The sequence below is a fragment of the Quercus robur genome, chromosome 5 (assembly GCF_932294415.1).
Source record: "Quercus robur chromosome 5, dhQueRobu3.1, whole genome shotgun sequence".
NCBI classification, from domain to species: Eukaryota; Viridiplantae; Streptophyta; class Magnoliopsida; order Fagales; family Fagaceae; genus Quercus; species Quercus robur.
Genome location: NC_065538.1, coordinates 36,415,263 through 36,426,368, shown reverse-complemented (window position 1 = coordinate 36,426,368; position 11,106 = coordinate 36,415,263).

Sequence of the window (11,106 nt, the reverse complement as noted above, 5' to 3'; positions counted from 1 at the left end):
CTACATGCGCAAGTGCACGTGAGTGCAACTGCGATGGGTGGTGAACCGCCATAAGGCATTGACCAAATAAAAAAGACCCTCAAAGACAAAGTCATCATCAGATCAGAGTCAAAGGCACACAAGAGAAATTTTAGATTTAAAATAGAGAAAGTCCAGTGTTGTTGTGAGTTGAGAGTCCTGAAAAGAGAAGAAGCCAAGAAGAGGAGAAAAATCATCCATTACTAGACTTAGGGTCTATTTGGTTGGGTGGATTTTAGGGAGGATAAAAAAAAAATGGAGAGAAAATGATAGTTTTGTGTGTTTTTAGTTAAGAGAGAAAGAGGGAGAGAAAATTGGTGGGGTCCATAAGTTTTCTCTCCTACTCCACCAAAAAATAATCTCTCTAAAATGGGAGAGAAAAGAGGGTTGAAGATCAAAGGTGTTCAGTGCTTGCTACTCAACCACTTTTGTTTTGTATTATTTATACCTTCCTTTTTCTTTGTCCACTGTTACTGTAATTGCATGAAGCAAGCAACAACAATTTTATTTTATTTATTTTTTTAAGCTTATCTATTGCCCCTCAATTGTGCTATATTATTTCTAGCGCTTTTATTTTTTATTTTTTAAAAAATCATTATCTCATTTCTTTTTTTTTTTAATTTGGGATTTTTCTTTTTTCTTTTAATATGTTATTTTGACCAATTTAATAAATCACATCTTTTATACATAAAAACATATAGATAGAGAAAAAAATTAAAATAAAGTAAAAATTGTGTTGTGACACTTTTATAATGTGTCAAATTATTTCATATATATTTTCTCAAAAAATTATTTCTTATATACTTCTATTAAAAAAATTGTAGGGTCACGTTCCGCGACGAACCGCAGTAGTGTTGGGTTCGCATGTGAATGGGCCCAAACAATATCATTTGTAGAGAGTGGATTCGAAAGGCTAGGCCTTAGTTACCCAGCGGTGGTTTTGGTGGTGTTCATATGTGATTAAAGTGCTTTCACCCTTGGAGTCTTTCTCCTGGAGATGGACTGGAAGCCCTTCTTTTTTGGCCAGTCTTCCCAGCCCCTTTATCCAGATTACCTACTTTTTCTTTTATACTAGCCTGCGTTCGCTTTCCTTCGTCCACGTGTAGGGTCAACCTTTCCAAGACTGATACTTGTCCCGTCAGTCCAAGTCCAAAGTTGTTGGGAGTGGTTGATAAAGCTAAAGGATAAGGCTCTGTTAGGCGCAGAGTTATGCATGGGGAAGGTAGTAAGGGCAGCCTTTCCTAGATATTTTAGATTTCCTTTCAAGTATGTCCCTTTACCGTTTTGCCCCTCCTCTTGGTGGATCTTCGGGTCAGCCGAGGACTGCACTGTCCTCGGCTGCTTCTCCGGACCAATTGGGCCTTATTATTCTTGAGCTCGGGTCATGACCTTTTTTCGGCTTAGGCCTTTGGACTCCCCATCAGCATGTGGGTCTGGCCCATCAATTATTGGGCCCCACAATAGCCCCTCAAAACCCTGCTGTCCGATATCCTGGTTGGAGAGGAGGGTTTTGATAATACCGAGCATTTATTAGGGCTCATTTAATTCAGCCCTTGACTAACGCTGGCTCTTCACCTGACCAGGGAATGTACCGGTCTGCAAGAGATTCCCCTTGATTTGCGCATGATGCTCTTATGCCGTTTGATTAGACGAAGCGCGTCTTTAATATCTTCCTTTTACGAGACTTCCCAGATTCAACGGTTTTTGATGGCGTGGGGGAATGAAACGGACGCATTCATGTTTGTAGATTTTCTTGGAGATCTGAACACATTAAGTACTCTCCTCTTCGTCCCCTATATAAAGAGAAAAAACAAGAGTTGTTTCTCCCACAGATGAATCCCTTTAACCCCACCAAAATTTAAAAACCTCAGATTCCTTCCTGAGTTTACTTTTACTCTCCGGTCATACTTTAACCTGAAATATATTCTCCATAGAAATAAGCAATGAAAAAACCATTCCCCTCCCAAAAACACCGTGTTCTAATGAAGCTCGAAATGGCTCGGTCAGGACAAGGATGGCGGAGACTCAAAATTTGTCTCACCTTTCTTTCAGCCAAAATCCAAAGCAGGGACTCGTCACGTCACACTTTCGGCGTGACTGAGCCGAGGACACACATCGTCATTACTACCCGCTCTCTCATGAGCATACCTAATATGGCCCCAGTGTGTTAAGAGTCAGGACTGGGGCAGGGATTAAGTGTCCCTGCTTCTTCCTCTCTTCATTCACTGGCGCCTCCTTCTACCTCTCTTTCTCCCTTCTCATCTTTTCCCTTTTCTTCTCCTCCTTCTTTTACTCATGTCCTCCATCTTCCTCATTCATCTCCTCCATCTTCTGCTCATGTCCTCCATCTTCCTCATTCATCTCCTCCATCTTCTTCTTCCTTGTCCTTCATTTTCTTCTTTCTTCTCCTTCAACTTTTTCTAAAGAAAGTTCTTCTCTCAATAGGAGCAATACTGAGGCAGAGATTGGAGAGACTTTGAAGACGAGTTTAAAAGACGCCCGATTGTTTACTTATCTGTATTGCAAATACTATTGTTGCTTCGGTAGTTTACCTTTTGTATAGGCTTGTTTAAGCCCCTCTTTGTACGTTGTAATAATTTTTCATATTAATAAAAATTGTTGTTGTTTTACTTCGCATATTCTGTTTTTATGTTTTTACAAGTTTACAAGCGCTGCTCGGCACAATAGTATAGCATTTGAACCAATGACAACTAAGGCCGAAATACTGGCTAATAAAAAGATGTCACCATAACTTTAATAGCATTATTTGACACAACAATGCCTATCTGGGAATAACGATACTTACCCAAAACAATGCCGACATTAGAACTGGATGCTCTATGCGGTGTGGGATATAATCATCCGAAGACATATTTCCCGCAGGAATGAACAACCCCCGTAGGCTACCAAATAGTGGGGTGTCTCGCCATCATCCTAACACTTTTATCGGCCTCAACATTTTAAAGTATTTGAGCCGAGGGCTTTCCCCATTTGAGTAGTGGGCGTCCCAATAGGTTTGAGTCCGAGGACTTCACCACGCCTTGGTTCTGTCCAAAACCTAGTTTTGTCACCTAGGCAGTTGGTTTCCCCATTGGCTTGAGTCCGAGGACTACACAACGCCTTAGTTCTGTCCAAAACCTAGTTTTGTCACCTAGGCAGTTGGTTTCCCTATAAGCTTGAGTCCGAAGGCCGTAGTTTAGTTTCTCCCTCTCCTCAGGTATTTCGCGAGGTGCCGATCAGGAGGCTGTCCTCGGCAACGGTTATTCCTCGACGTGGGCCATTGTCCCTGGGCCCCCATGCAGAACGGGCCTGGGCCGCAAATTCACTAGGCCCATAACTTAAAGGGTATTTATGTAGTTTTTGGTCACACAATACTTTTTGGCGTCCCAATGTTCGAGGTGCACCTTCCCGAGACTCCTTTAATCCCATGGTTGCAGGTGGCGTTGGAGATTGAGCCAGAGCCATCTTGTCTGTAACGTTCCTTGGGACGCTGCGTGAATTAAATGCCACCACCTTATCTCTTTAAATAAATAGGAGAGAAAGTTGCTTCACCTACGCACCAATTCTTCAGTTTCCTCCCAAATCACAACTCCCCTATCCAGTGCTATCCCCCCTTAGCATAACATGTTTGAGGCGAGGGTTGGGGAGAAGAAACTCTCTCCGCCACAGAGGCGTCGTGTCCTCCTGAGACTCAGAATGGTGAGGTACGGGCAAAGGAAGCATAAATTTAAGAAAGTACTCCACTTCGACAGAGGGGAAATGGTGTTTCTCCCTCTTCTAGTCAAAATCCGAAGCAGGTTCTGTTCATGCCAGAATTTTGGTGTGTCAGAAGAAAGATTCTCCGCCATCAGCGTCTCTGCCCTGTCGCAAGCAAATTTTTGGTGAAGGCTTCTCAACTTCCAGCTCCCTGCACCTTTCCTTCAGCGGTGTGAGGCTCAAGTTGGGTTTCTTTTGCTACCTGAGTTATGGGCATATAAAGACATTGAGGAAGAACAAGGTCTTGGAGCAGTAGCCAACCTCTCCTCTGATCCACCTCCTCGGCTTTATCTTATTTTCTTGTATCTTTCTTTCTTTTTGGTTATGTGGTTAGCTTTAGAAGCTAACCTCTCGTCTGTATTGCCTCTTCTGCTTTGTTTTATTCTTTTGTATCTTCCTTTCCAATTAGGTAGTGAGCTCTGACATAAGCTGATTCCAGCTTTTCATTGTACGCTGTACTGCTTCTTTGTTTTAGTGAAAATGGAAACTTATTTACTTGTTTTGAATACTGTTCTTTTGGCAACACCACTTTGTGAATGAGTGTGCTCCATGTGTTTGTTTCTTCTCGGCAATATTTAAAGCAAGAACCCGTGAAATACAATCCAACTAATTCTAACTTGCCGACACTACCAGGCACAATAATAACAATTCATAGTAAGTTGAACTTAGGAAACTAACCGAGATAATGGTTGAACGTTCTGTAATAAGTGCGAGAATACTGTCTGAGAACGACAAATTCTAAATAATTCATCCAAGGGGATGACCGAGCATTGAATGACTTCGCTTATGCTTTTGGAAACATGTTGCCCCATTCCGTACTAGTTCCTTTGGTGTTGAGGATCCAAGGGCAAACTAGAGAATCCATGTAGTTCAGGAATTAACCCAATTGTTAATGGAGAGTTTTCCTCGGGGAGATTCTTAGGTCCACGTAACGTAGTTTTTCCTTTTAAATAGTTGGTTTCCTCAGAGGCTTGGGTCTGAAGACCATACAAGGCCTTGGTTCTGCCCAAAACTTCTATTGTCTTTGTAAGTAGTTGGTTTCCCCAGAGGCTTGGGTCCAAGGACCATACAAGGCCTTGGTTCTGTCCAAAACTTGTATTTTTCTTGTAAGTAGTTGGTTTCCCCAGAGGCTTGGGTCCGAGGACCATACAAGGCCTTGGTTCTGTCCAAAACTTGTATTTTTCTTGTAAGTAGTTGGTTTCCCCAGAGGCTTGGGTCCGAGGACCATACAAAGCCTTGGTTCTGTCCAAAACTTGTATTTTTCTTGTAAGTAGTTGGTTTCCCCAGAGGCTTGGGTTCGAGGACCATACAAGGCCTTGGTTCTGTCCAAAACTTGTATTTTTCTTGTAAGTAGTTGGTTTCCCCAGAGGCTTGGGTCCGAGGACCATACAAGGCCTTGGTTCTGTCCAAAACTTGTATTTTTCTTGTAAGTAGTTGGTTTCCCCAGAGGCTTGGGTCCGAGGACCATGCAAGGCCTTGGTTCTGTCCAAAACTTGTATTTTTCTTGTAAGTAGTTGGTTTCCCCAGAAGCTTGGGTCCGAGGACCATACAAGACCTTGGTTCTGTCCAAAACTTGTATTTTTCTTGTAAGTAGCTGGTTTCCCCAGAGGCTTGGGTCTGAGGACCATACAAGGCCTTGGTTCTATCCAAAACTTGTATTTTTCTTGTAAGTAGTTGGTTTCCCCAGAGGCTTGGGTCCGAGGACCATGCAAGGCCTTGGTTCTGTCCAAAACTTGTATTTTTCTTGTAAGTAGTTAGTTTCCCCAGAGGCTTGGGTCCGAGGACCATACAAGGCCTTGGTTCTGTCCAAAACTTGTATTTTTCTTGTAAGTAGTTGGTTTCCCCAGAGGCTTGGGTCTGAGGACCATACAAGGCCTTGGTTCTGTCCAAAACTTGTATTTTTCTTGTAAGTAGTTGGTTTCCCCAGAGGCTTGGGTTCGAGGACCATGCAAGGCCTTGGTTCTGTCCAAAACTTGTATTTTTCTTGTAAGTAGTTGGTTTCCCCAGAGGCTTGGACCATACAAGGCCTTGGTTCTGTCCAAAACTTGTATTTTTCTTGTAAGTAGTTGGTTTCCCCAGAGGCTTGGGTCCGAGGACCATGCAAGGCCTTGGTTCTGTCCAAAACTTGTATTTTTCTTGTAAGTAGTTGGTTTCCCCAGAGGCTTGGGTCCGAGGACCATGCAAGGCCTTGGTTCTGTCCAAAACTTGTATTTTTCTTGTAAGTAGTTGGTTTCCCCAGAGGCTTGGGTCCGAGGACCATGCAAGGCCTTGGTTCTGTCCAAAACTTGTATTTTTCTTGTAAGTAGTTGGTTTCCCCAGAGGCTTGTGTCCGAGGACCATGCAAGGCCTTGGTTCTGTCCAAAACTTGTATTTTTCTTGTAAGTAGTTGGTTTCCCCAGAGGCTTGGGTCCGAGGACCATACAAGGCCTTGGTTCTGTCCAAAACTTGTATTTTTCTTGTAAGTAGTTGGTTTCCCCAGAGGCTTGGGTTCGAGGACCATACAAGGCCTTGGTTCTGTCCAAAACTTGTATTCTTCTTTATTTATTTATTTTCCGAAGGTTAGCTCCTCGAACAAGGTGGGGGAAGCTAGCCTGATGTTTGAAGCCCCTAGACTTGTCCATGCCATTGATACTGCGAGGCGTAGCCCCTAGTGGGAACTTATGTTGGCATAACAACACTGTGTCGCCGGTCATAAAGGCATCCTCATAGACCCTTGCTCGACAGAAGCTCAACTCCACCACCGCGCGAGCTAACGCGCAAGCCTTCCCCACAGACGGCGCCAATTGTAGGGTCACGTTCCGCGACGAACCGCAGTAGTGTTGGGTTCGCACGTGAATGGGCCCAAACAATATCATTTGTAGAGAGTGGATTCGAAAGGCTAGGCCTTAGTTACCCAGCGGTGGTTTTGGTGGTGTTCATATGTGATTAAAGTGCTTTCACCCTTGGAGTCTTTCTCCTGGAGGTGGACTGGAAGCCCTTCTTTTTTGGCCAGTCTTCCCAGCCCCTTTATCTAGATTACCTACTTTTTCTTTTATACTAGCCTGCGTTCGCTTTCCTTCGTCCACGTGTAGGGTCAACCTTTCCAAGACTGATACTTGTCCCGTCAGTCCAAGTCCAAAGTTGTTGGAAGTGGTTGATAAAGCTAAAGGATAAGGCTCTGTTAGGCGCAGAGCTATGCATGGGGAAGGTAGTAAGGGCAGCCTTTCCTAGATATTTTAGATTTCCTTTCAAGTATGTCCCTTTACCGTTTTGCCCCTCCTCTTGGTGGATCTTCGGGTCAGCCGAGGACTGCACTGTCCTCGGCTGCTTCTCCGGGCCAATTGGGCCTTATTATTCTTGAGCTCGGGCCATGACCTTTTTTCGGCTTAGGCCTTTGGACTCCCCATCAGCAAGTGGGCCTGGCCCATCAATTATTGGGCCCCACAAAAATTATTGATTATATATTATGTAATAAAGGTATAATAGTAAATTTATACACACTATACTTTCTATTGTCTCATTTTTATTCTCAACCAAACAAATAAGTTTTTCATCTCTTCACTTTTTTACCCTTCCAACCAATTAACATAAGAGAAAACAAAAATATTTTATATCCTTTCCTCTATCTTCTATCCTCTTAACTAAACATACCTTTAGAGCTTTAGCCATAACATGACATGATGATGAGATCCAATCATTTTTTATTTTTATTTTTTTAAATTTTGGTGTAGATCAAATCACCATGAACTAGTAAGAGTGCATACCCAAAGATTGATGTGCACTGTAGCTAAGATGGTTAAAAAAACATTATTTTATTAAAAGTTATATTATTTTATTGTGCTAGTGGTAATGATTGCTATTTATTGTAGTAGATATATTATTTTATTATTGTTTATATTATTTTATTGTGTTGAAAGCTAAAACAAAACCACTAATGTTAGGTGTTTTGTAAAGTGAGGTAGTAAAATAAATAAAATAGTTTTATGGTGCCAAATTACTAAATTTATGTTCCATCAATCTAGATACTGGAATGGTAGATGATTTAAACCACCCAAAACCACCCCTTATGGCTATGGACTATGGCTATAAGGGAAGACTCACACAACCCAAAAGGCTCCCACTTGACCCAAAGCTAATGTCAGAGCCTACCATCTCTCTCTTTCGTATAAAATTTGGTTTTACTTGTATTTCAAGAAAAATAAATACTGCTAAAATAGAAAATGATATACTACTTATTAGTTATAAATTATAATGTACTCTCTACCTATATATTATTTTATTGCGTTAAAAGCTAAAACAAAATCACTGATGTTAGGTGTTTTGTAAAGTGAGATAATAAAATAAATAAAGTAATTTTTTGTAGTGTCAAATTATTAAATTTATGTTCCACCAATCTAGATACTGGAATGGTAGATGATCTAGACCACCCAAAACCACCCCCTATAGCTATGGACTATGGCTACGAGGGAAGACTCACACAAGAAAGGCAGGACCACATGCCCAAAGCTAATATCAGAGCCTACCATCTCACTCTTACGTATAAAATTTGGTTTTACTAGTATTTTAAGAAAAATAAATATTGCTAAAATAGAAAATGATATACTACTTATTAATAATAAATTATAATGTACTCTCTATCTATTTACTTTCCATTAATATATATATATATATAATAATAAAAGTTGGGCTTAGACGCCATGGTTGCACCATGTAGCTTCACCAAATTGCAGAAATTTTAATAAATTTTAATATTTTAATAATAGATATATACATTTTTTTGGATAAAAATGAAAGAAAGTAGTATTTCATTTACAACTATAACAATTGTATCTATCTAAAATGTTATCAACAAAGCCTAAAATCAATAAAATAGAATTATCTAAGGATAGAATTTAAATAAAAAAGAGAGATAGAAAAACATAAAAGAAAAAAGGGATCGAATTTGTATTTTTTTTCCTACGTTTCTTTAAAAAACGTAAAAGGAAAAAAAAGATAGAACTTACTTTTTTTTTTTCTTGCGTTTTTTGTTTTTTTGTGGATAAATTTTCATTTTATGTCATCTTTTTCCTAATAATAAAGTAAAAAAAAAAAAAAGTATTTGAGTTTCACCTAAACTACTACTTTTTGTTCATATCATCTTTTTCACAACCTAAAATTCCCACTATATATACACATAGTTTTTTTGGTGTTTCATTATTTCTACTACCTACTTTACAATTATTTGTTATATTCTTCCTTTCTCAAGAAAATTGATGTGATTTGTTTTTCATCATTTTGTTGGCGCCTTCAGATAAACAGCACGGAGAATAGGTTAGTGCTTCAAGGGATGCAGTTATATAGAGTGATGGAAAGAATATGGTCCCCGAGGTCTGGAGTGCTCTGGACAAGATCAAGGACTTCTCTGAGAGAGTCTGCAGTGGTTCTTGGGTAATATAAAGCTGATATTAGTATCTAATTTGGGCATGAAATATGTGAAGTTTTGGTAATTGGAAAATTTTGGTAGGTTGGAGTCACAGGAAAAGTACTAAAGGATGTTGTTGCCATTGGTATTGGTGTCAGCTTCTTAAGACCTCTACTTATGCACACTGCTCTTTAAACAAGTTGGTGTTGCAGTCCCTTATGTGCACCACCTTTATCTTGTCCATTTTTTTTTGGTGATAATGTTATTATTTTACTATTAAAATTTTTGAAGCCTGTCATACAAAAAAGCTCAATCGACATGTTCATGGTTTGGTGGTTGCATCTTACAGATCCAGAGGCTATCAAATCTGCAAGGGGATGCCAGCTATGTTTGTGAGTGTTAATATTTCACTATGATACCATAAGTAATGAAGTATTCAAATTCTAGATATAGATCTTCCTTTTGAGGTCCTACTTTTGTATATATAACGTTTAGCTTTTTTTTTCATCAAATTGAATAGATTTTGTGTATTTGTTGCCTTTTTATTATATATAATATGATATGATTTTTATCAACAAGTTTTATAGATAGGTTGAAATTCTATGTTTGATCACACCTTTTTATCAACAATATATTTGTATTTTTTAATTTCTTATTACATGATTATTTGTTGTTAACATCAATATTTTATAATGGATTTAATTTGTTATGGTTTTGGTTTGGTGCTTTGTTCCATGTAATCTATATTCTTTAATTAAAAGCAAAATTTGTTGTCAAACATGAAATTGGATACAAGAGAATTCATCAGTCCAAATTTCTATGTAAGTCTATCTTTACTTAACTCTATTTTTTTAAGCTAAAAAATTTGGATATTTTTTCATTACTGAATTGAGGTTTTGGCTTAATTTTGTTTTCAACCGTTTCAATTATTGAATTCATTATTTTTTCGTGTGTAATATTAATATCTGTGTTTTTATTTTTATTTTTTATTTTTATGATTAAAAAAATGTGTTCTTAAAGGTTAAAACACAATACAATTACAAACATTACTTTAAGTTAGGGTGTTATATTTATTTATTAGTAAGTTAGAATGTTACATTAAGTTAGAGTATTATATTTTTATTTATTATTAATTTAGAATGTTACATATGGATACATATGTTGGTTTAGGGTTGATATAACTTATAACCATTTGAATAAAATCAATACTAAAACAAATTATTTTAATATCAAAATAAGAGAAAACTATAGCTTTTTTTAGTCAAAACACTTTTGAGGAGGTAAAGGAGACTTTAAGAGTGTTGTTGGGTGTTCCAGTCATAAGAGATTACGAGAAGGATTTGGGGCTTTCTTCGTTTGTGGGTTGCTAGAAAAAAGCTTGTTTCACTAAAATTAAGGAGCGTATTTGGGCCAAAATGCAAGGGTGGAAGGAGAAGTTGCTATCTCAAGCAGGAAAAGAAGTGATGATAAAGGCCGCGGTACAATCGATCCCAACATATTCCATGAGTGTGTTTCGCTTACCTGTGGGTCTTCTCAAAGATATTGAGGCGATGATTTGGAAATTTTGGTGGGGGTGCTCAAACAGTGCTAGGAAAATTCACTGGGTCAATTAGAAGACGCTTTGCTCTTCCAAGTCGATAGGAGGTATGGGGTCCCGGGATTTATGCCAATTCAATGATGCTTTGCTTGGGAAGCAAGTGTGGCATCTATACCATGAAAAGGAGACTTTACTATATAGGGTTTTTTAGAGCTAAATATTTTCCCTCCGGTGATATTTTTGAGGCTGTTCAAAACCCAAGATGTTCTTATGCTTGGAAGAGCATCATGTTGGCCAGGGATGTGATCTCTAATGAAGCTTTCTAGAGGATTAGGGATGGGAAGGATATTCAGATTTGGCAGCATCGGTGGCTTCCTTCTCCAGGGAGTGGGAAGGTTTTGTCTCCTCGGCTAGA